This window comes from Esox lucius, chromosome 17 (assembly GCF_011004845.1).
Source record: "Esox lucius isolate fEsoLuc1 chromosome 17, fEsoLuc1.pri, whole genome shotgun sequence".
NCBI lineage: Eukaryota > Metazoa > Chordata > Actinopteri > Esociformes > Esocidae > Esox > Esox lucius.
This window is the reverse complement of record NC_047585.1, coordinates 32987191-32996188: the sequence shown is the minus strand read 5'-3', so window position 1 is coordinate 32996188 and position 8998 is coordinate 32987191.

Here is an 8998-nt window from a genome sequence, read left to right as displayed (position 1 = left end):
GGATGGACATGGTCAGAAACAATGCTCAGGTAGGCCGTGGCATTTAAAGGATGCCCAATTGGCACTAAGGGGCCTAAAGTGTGCCAAGAAAACATCCCCCACACCATTACACCACCACCACTAGCCTCTCATTCTGTTCTCGCCAAATTCTGACTCTACCATCTGAATGTCTCAACAGAAATCGAGACTCATCAGACCAGGCAACATTCTTCCAGTCTTCAACTGTCCAAATTTGGTGAGTTTGTGCAAATTGTAGCCTCTTTTTCCTATTTGGCTTCACAAATGCTTTGCTGCATACCTCGGTTGTAACGAGTGGTTATTTCAGTCAAAGTTGCTCTTCTCTCAGTTTGAATCAGTCGGCCAATTCTCCTCTGACCTCTAGCATCAACAAGGCATTTTCGCCCACAGGACTGCCGCATACTGGATGTTTTTCCCTTTTCACACCATTCTTTGTAAACCCTAGAAAAGGTTGTGCGTTAAAATCCAAGTAACTGAGCAGATTGTGAAATAGTCAGACCGGCCCGTCTGGCACCAACAACCATGCCACGCTCAAAATTGCTTAAATCACCTTTTTTCCCATTCTGACATTCAGTTTGGAGTTCAGGAGATTGTCTTGACCAGGACCACACCCCTAAATGCATTGAAGCAACTGCCATGTGATTGGATGATTAGATAATTGCATTAATGAGAAATTGAACAGGTGTTCCTAATAATCCTTTAGGTGAGTGTATAAAGCCCTTTTTACAACAGCAGTTGTCACAAAGTGCTTTTACAGAAACACCCGTCCTTAAACCCCAAGGAGCAAACAACAGTAGTGTTGAATTTCAGTGGCTAGGAAAAAGTCCCTAAGAAGGCCGAATAATAGGAAGAAACCTAGAGAGGACCCAGGCTCAGAGGGGTGACCAGTCCTCTTCTGGCTGTGCCGGGTGAGATATTAAGAGTCCCATTGGAATAATTAATAAATGCATGAGAGCTAAATCCAGAGTCTATTTAAATTTTGACTAGGTCAGAAGTATGACCAGATGGACAAGGACAGGGACAGCAACGGACCCCCCAAACCAGGTACTCTGCAGGTGTGGACCAGGACCTCATGTCCTCCTAACGTTTAAAATGGGAGGAGACTGGGAAAATTCAGAAAATGCATTCCTCATGTCTACAATGATTTATAGTGGAGAAGGAGAACTTAGTGGGGAAGGAGAACTGACCCAATCCTCCAGCACAATAGTATAGCAGCGTAAAAGACCTTGGAACTGAGACCGGGGGGGGTCCGGCCACACTGTGGCCCTACCCGGGGGAGGCCCCGGACAGGGCCCAACAGGCAGGAAATCAATCCACCCACATTGCCAGTCATCAACCAAAGGGACACCCACCAACCGGAGCCACCCTGATTGAGGGCCGAGTATTGCCAGCAGAGTACAGCCCAAATGCACAAGAGAGACAACAACTAGACTGTTGTGGAGCCTTTTTTCAGTTACACCAGTTTTGCGTTAGGCAAAGAGGGGACTGTGAATCCAACACACCTCATTATGTGAGGGTCATGAGTATTGTCCCCTTTTTCTGCATGTTTAAGGTGGTGGCCCTCTCAGTTGGTAGGTGCCTCTGTCCCCCAGTTAAACATTAACCCATTAACTATTTATTTTTCCCCCCATAAACATCAATTCCCCATTCATTCACTGTGTGTCAAGAGTGGTGAGTATGAAAATAACATTGTACAAACAATTTGAGAAGAGGGCTCTCCTTACGCAGTGCTGACTAACCAGTGTATTAATTGGCAAACAGTCATAGTGTCGCTATGAACATTAAGAATAGTTATGTGGGTTCAGAGTTTATACTTCTGGGATGTAACTCCCTTCAGGATCTCCTAACAATATTTTCAATCAAACCAATCAAATGTATTTCATAAAGCCATGTTCGCAGGTACAGATTACTGGCTCTGAATAGTTGCAGGTGGCTCAGGTTGTTGGCCAATCTGGATGATTGTTTGGTAGTGGGGGGGAGATGTAAGCAGGTGTAATTGCCAATGTTAAATCTTTTTCTTGTTTCAAGTGAAACTTCAAGGAAAACTCCATATCCACCTGACTCCATATCAGAGGATTCTGTTGTTTCTATACGTAGATGTGTGTGATTCACTTCAGCCCGGTTCCAACTGGGGGCTGTATAGTGCACTTCTATGATGGCCTGTGCCTGCTGTGACTGATCACAGCATCTGTGATTGGCCCCAGCCTCATTCCCTAGGGGTTGTTATTGATGCGTCTGGTTCAACACTGGATGTTTGCATGTGCCTGAATGCATTTTGCTACTTTCAGTGGAGGCCAGTCCCATTGGGGAGGCCAGTCCCACTGGGGACTGGGCATCACATATGGTGATCATGACAGATACATCCTGTCATTGCTAAAAAAGACAAACAACAGGATGGCGGTGGTGTACTGTATATCAACAAGCAGGGGAGCACTTGAAGTAAGCAGCTTGGATAGCTGTGTACAAATTATATGTACATATAGGGACTTGGCTATGGTTATGTACAATCCACAGAATCCACAGAGTCCACAGAATCCAACTGGACCAGTGGACTCATTGGATCTTTGGATCCTCTGAAAGAAAATGAATCCTGGCTTTAACCTTAATTAAACATGTGGGCGATCTCCGGGTGTTATTGGTACACTCCCCATCCACTGAATCCAAAGTGACTTTGTGTCCTAATGCAGACTTTAGGCCTTATGTCATGTGTATGTCCAATAGCACTTTAGCCTTTCAATTCTTCACATCTGAAGACCAATAATCTTGCTCGCTTCCCTGAATGTGCAGGTCTGGTGGAAAAATCCAGATGGGCTTCATAATTCCTGGCTCAGTAGCTAATTTAATTGACACCTGGTTGGTTGGTTGACTCCTGTCTACCAACCAATTACCTCCCAAAGCACCTTCCCCCATGTGTTTTGTGAACCAAAGAACCATTCCTAACATTGTAACCTCCTCTTGGGACAGCTCAGCCTAGGAATACTTAGGAATAGGCTAATAAAATACTAATCCTTGAGGATCTATCCAATTACCCGTCTAGAACACAGTTAAGGTCTCCGCCAATAATGACATTTGTCGGTTATGAAAAGGTTTTGGTTATGGATGTTTGATCAAAAGATAATCATTAGGGTTAGACAGATCTCACATAAAACAACAATCATATAATGACCATTATTAGCAATAGGGATTCTGTGTTGGAAGAAAAATTACTTTCTGTATGAAAACAACTGTATCTCACGCTTTGGTGGAGAAAGGTATGACATTTGACAACTGTGCTTGAAAATGATTTTGTCTGCTCTTTAATGTGATTGTGTTATTTGTTAAAATTATATGTGTTTATTTTTCTTACATATACAGAGGAAGGTGTAGTTTTCCTTACTTGTCTGTTAAAATGAATGTAAAACAAAATGCAAGGACAAATAATTGAAAGAATATGACATGGACCCAGATGGTGGAGTCATCTCCAGAGCGTAGTTTTAATTAAAAGTCCAAAAGGCAGTAGTCAGGCAGGCAATGGTTGATACACAGCAGAGCAAAATGGCGTAGGTACAAAATCAGGCAGGCTCCAAACAGGGTCAAGATTAAACAGGCAGGAAGACTGGTTGGTACATAGGAGAGCAGAATGTTGAAGGTACAAAATCAGGCAGGTTCAAAACAGGGACAAGAATAAACAGGCAGTAAGGTACACAGGAAAATATAGAAAATAAGGAAAACATTTTAGAAAGGCTTAGTATATCATGTACAATACATCACAAAGAAAAAGGAGTGTCAAACTGATCTAAATAGGGAACAACTAATGAGAACCAGGTGGGTAAACAGGTAATTAATATTTAGGTGATTGGGAACCGGGGAGTGAGCGGCGTTCAATCGAGAACAAGGATTGTGATGTGTTCTGGAGGCAGAGGATGTGAAATTGCAGGTGAACTGGGAGTCAGTATTTTCATTAAGTATTTTCTTTCTAACAACCCGCAATTCAAGGAGGGGCACAAAATATGTTACTCATCATTACTTACATCATGTCTTCCTAATACTAACTAATTCATTTATAAATTGCCCAACCCAGAACATACCAATTTACTGTACACCATAATTTGAAGTACAGTAGCACAACATACCTGCCAGATTAAGCTGCTGTATTCTATGTTTCCTCCTGAAAGCCATGCAAATGCATGTAGTTTGACTCAAATATCACAGGAAATTTTAATCAGTACATCTACAAGTGTGCCTTTCTCTGGGAGATTGTTTTTCCCCACTATTGACAATGAGAGCAGGAATGTGAAAGCGTTGTTTCTGACTACCACATCAGGTGGTAGTCAGTCTCTTCAGATTAGCCCACGGATGGTAGGTCAAGTGGAACATAAAGCAGCATCCCAAATGGCATCTTGTTCACTATGGGTACTGGTCAAAAGTAGTGGCCTCACTATGTGGAGCCCATTTTGGACAGCCTATTTCTCCCCAGCAGAAGAGACTTTTGACTGAAGCCTTGAGCTTACGGGAAGTGCTTGGAAATAACTGCACCTCGGTCAGGGTGAACAGGAGTTAGCTAACTAGATACTTGTTGTTATTGGAGTGGACAAAGAAAGACACCTAAACCAGAAAATGAATGACAGTTGGTCATCCTGAGAAGCACTACAGAAAAGCTAAGGTTTATAATCACATTAAGGAAAATGCCCTGCTGGTACCAGACGGGATGTTATAAAGGACAACAAACTACATACATAAAAAAAATATTTTCAGGTTACATTTCCTAGCTGGCTCCATACGGATCAACGTATTGACCACCCAACAATATAGCTTTTATTCCATCCGTTTTGACAACTTAGACCTCCACCAACTCAATACCAAATAAAAAGTATGCAGTCAGACCTACTTGTCGCACGAACATCGGTGCCCTGGGTCTATGGCTGGATTTCTCAATCTCAATCCATATTGTCCACCTTAAATCTATAATTTCTTGACTATGACAATGAATGCAACTGCCACTGAAGAGGCCTTCAATTAATTACTTGTATGTTTCCACACAGCAATGTGCTTTGTCACCCGGACTCCCTTCAACACTTGTTACTGTGACATTTATACTCCGGTCAAACGGTCCTCATTCCAATTCCTTTTTGGGGAAATGGGGTTATAGATCATTTATCCCAACGTTTAATTGAAAATTGAAAAAGAAAAAATTTGATGTCAGCAACATTTAAATAAAAGCTGGGACAGAGACAACAAAAGACTGGAAATGTTAAATGAAATATGTTATGTTAAGCAACTAATCCTGGTGGAATATCACACAATTAATTAACAGGGTTGTATATACAGTACATACGTTGCTTTTGGAAAGTATTCGGACCCCTTCACTATACAGCTCTGGAAAAAAATAAGAGACCACTGCACCTTTTTCTTTCCAAAAAAGTCAAAAAGGAAGGTTTTAAGGGTTAAAATTAAGAGACCACTGCAAATTGAACGCTTCTTTTCCTCACTCAAAATATTCCTTTTCAACATTTTTGGAAAGGAAAGAAAAAGGTGCAGCGGTCTCTTAATTTTTCCCGGAGATATATAAGGTTTTGCACTTGAAAGTGCTTGTCAGTGCAAAAACCAAGACATGAAGTCAAAGGAACACTCTGTAGACATCTCCATAGAGATAGAATTGTGCTGAGGCATAGATATGGAGGTCATAAAAATGCTAAGGAATTAGAGAACCTGGCAAAACAATAAACATTGCTGCAGACTTGTACTGAGTACAAGGCATATGACATACTGTCTGGAATTAGCCAAATGGCACATAAAGAACCCTGAGAGGATGAGGTGTTAGAATTAGCTATCTACATACAGTAGTCAGTAGTCTCTCATATTTGTTAGGGGTCTACTCAATGCTTAAGTCATGTTTGTTGAGTACTGTCACCCAACACAATGGGGATGGGGGCATGCAAGGAGAGAGAATTCCTTGGAAGAGTGCATCCTGTGACCTGATGTGCACAAACACGCTGTTAAGATGGATTCCCAGAAAAGCAGCGGGAAAACAAAGCGATATCACAATTTATGAAAAAACTAATATTGTCAAGTGACAAAAAGTTACCGATACGCAATTGCTAGAAAAATGTCATTCTTTGTACTTACACTTACTTGTACTAACAGTAAGTGTTAGTACAAGGCTCAAGAATGCTCCTGCTCAAGTCAAGCACTGACTATGGATGGTTCTGAGGTTCAAAGAAGTACACTGCTTCACGCAGGCAAATACATTCATGGTGTTAAGCATTTTAAATGAATTATCAACATGAATACATTCACTTTGACCACCCTAATACGTGTCTGTATACATACATACAGTGGGGAGAACAAGTATTTCATACACTGCCAATTTTGCAGGTTTTCCCACTTACAAAACATGTAGAAGTCTGTAATTCTTATCATAGGTACTCTTCAACTGTGAGTGACACATTGTATGATTTTTAAGTAATTCTTTTATTTGCATTGACATAAGTATTTGATACATCAGAAAATCTGAACGTAATATTTTGGTACGGAAACCTTTGTTTGCAATTACAGATATTTCCTGTAGTTCTTGACCAGGTTTGCACACATTGCAGCAGGGATTTTGGCCCACTCCTCCATACAGACCTTCTCCAGATCCTTCAGGTTCTTGGGCTGTCGCTGGGCAATACAGACTTTCAGCTCCCTCCAAAGATTTTCTATTGGGTTCAGGTCTGGAGACTGGCTAGGCCACTCCAGGACCTAGAGATGCTTTTTACGGAGGTTGCCCTGGCTGTGTGTTTCGGGTCGTTGTCATGCTGGAAGACCCAGCCATGACCCAGCTTCAATTCTCTTACTGAGGGAAGGAGGTTGTTGGCCAAGATCTCGCGATACATGGCCCCATCCATCCTCCCCTCAATACGGTGCAGTCGTCCTGTTGTCTCTGCAGAAAAGCATCCCCAAAGAATGATGTTTCCATCTCCATGCTTCCCAGTTGGGATGGTGTTCTTGGGGTTATACTCATCTTTCTTCTTCCTTCAAACACGGCTCTATTTTTGTCTCATCAGACCACAAAAACTTCTCCCATTCCTCCTCTATATCATCCAGATGGTCATTGGCAAACTTCAGACTGGCCTGGACATGCACTGGCTTGAGCAGGGGGACCTTGCGTGCGCTGCAGGATTTTAATCCATGACTGCGTAGTGTGTTAATAATGGTTTTCTTTCAGACTGTGGTCCCAGCTCTCTTCAGGTCATTGACCAGGTCCAGCCGTGTAGTTCTGGGCTGATCCCTCACCTTCCTCATGATCATTGATGCCCCACAAGGTGAGATCTTGCTTGGAGCCCCAGACCGAGGGAGATTGACCGTCATCTTGAACTTGAAAATGTTCGCCAACAGTTGTTGCCTTCTTACCAAGCTGCTTGCCTATTGTCCTGTAGCCCATCCCAGCCTTGTGCAGGTCTACAATTTTATCCCTGATGTCCTTACACAGCTCTCTGGTCTTGGCCATTGTGGAGAGGTTGGAGTCTGTTTGATTGAGTGTGTGGACAGGTGTCTTTTATACAGGTAACGAGTTCAAACAGGTGCAGTTAATACAGGTAATGAGTGGAGAACAGGAGGGCTCCTTAAAGAAAAAGTAACAGGTCTGTGAGAGCCGGAATTCTTACTGGTTGGTGGTGATCAAATACTTACGTCATGCAATAAAATGAAAATTAATTATTTAAAGATCACACAATGTGATTTTCTGGATTTTTGTTTTAGATTCCGTCTCTTACAGTTGAAGTGTACCTATGAAAAGAATTACAGACTTCTACATGCTTTGTAAGTAGGAAAACCTGCAAAATCGGCAGTGTATCAAATACTTGTTCTCCCCACTGTATATGTATACGCACAAATCTGGATGATAAACATAGAGAATGCACCCTTTCCTTTTCCCTTCCTTCCATGTGACTGTCCTTCAAATATCCACCGTTATGAACCTTATGAACAGGTTTGAAATGTCCTCAAACTTGTGCTTTTTTCTTTCAACAACATTGCTGCTAATTGGGAGAGGGATTCTTGGCCAGATGCTAATGTATTTTTACTCTTTCTACCGACCTGCCCTCACTTTTACTCGATTACTGTACCAGTTGTTTAAATAAATGAAACAGGCTACACTATGCATGAGTCTAGACATTTTATTATATTTTTACCCAAATATAGTGAACAAATATACTGCCAGTTATGGGATTCACACACATCTTTGTCCGTTTTTTAAATTTTTCATTAAAATTGCTTGAAATGTAAGGAGAAAGTTAATGGTTATGTAGAGCTTATTGCATTGACAAGGATCATTTAAATATATGGTAATAAGCTGACAGAGAATCCTCCATCTACTATTTTTAGTATTTGAAAAAGTTACTGGAACTTTCCAACCCTACTACAGATAAATACTCCCCATGGAATGCCAAGCAAGAGAGGAATCATGAAGAACAAAGAAATAAAAAGTCAACCTCCGGCTATTGCATGCCACTAAGGTTGTTTCAAACCCGTTGGGGTTAAAGCAAATTGATCCTATCTAAAATGGCTCAGAGAACTTTAGTTGAGATCAAAGCTGACACAAAGAAGCTCAGATCTCTCACTGAAAAAGATGAGGGAATAGGAGAGAAGAAAAAAGAGAAAGTAAGAGGGAGTGTCCTGTCTAATAACACATTTCAGCCTGCTCAGGACCAATTATCTCCCCCTCAGTAACATCTGCCCTTCGTGTGAATGTCTGGTAAACTGTCTGTTGCAGCAATATCTTTCCACAGGATCTGCAGAGGGAAAGACAGAGAGCGATGTCTGAAATGGCATACTTTTCCCTGTAACCAGCTTTCTAATTCAGACATATACAGCTGTGGTCAGTGTAGTGCACTATATCAAGGGAATGTGTCATCTCAGCTATAGATGGGGGTAACGAGGCAGTAAAAAAATTATTAACAATGGCATTGTTCCTATACATTTGCTTTCTGGGTTTTTTATTATTATTATTTTTAACCACAAA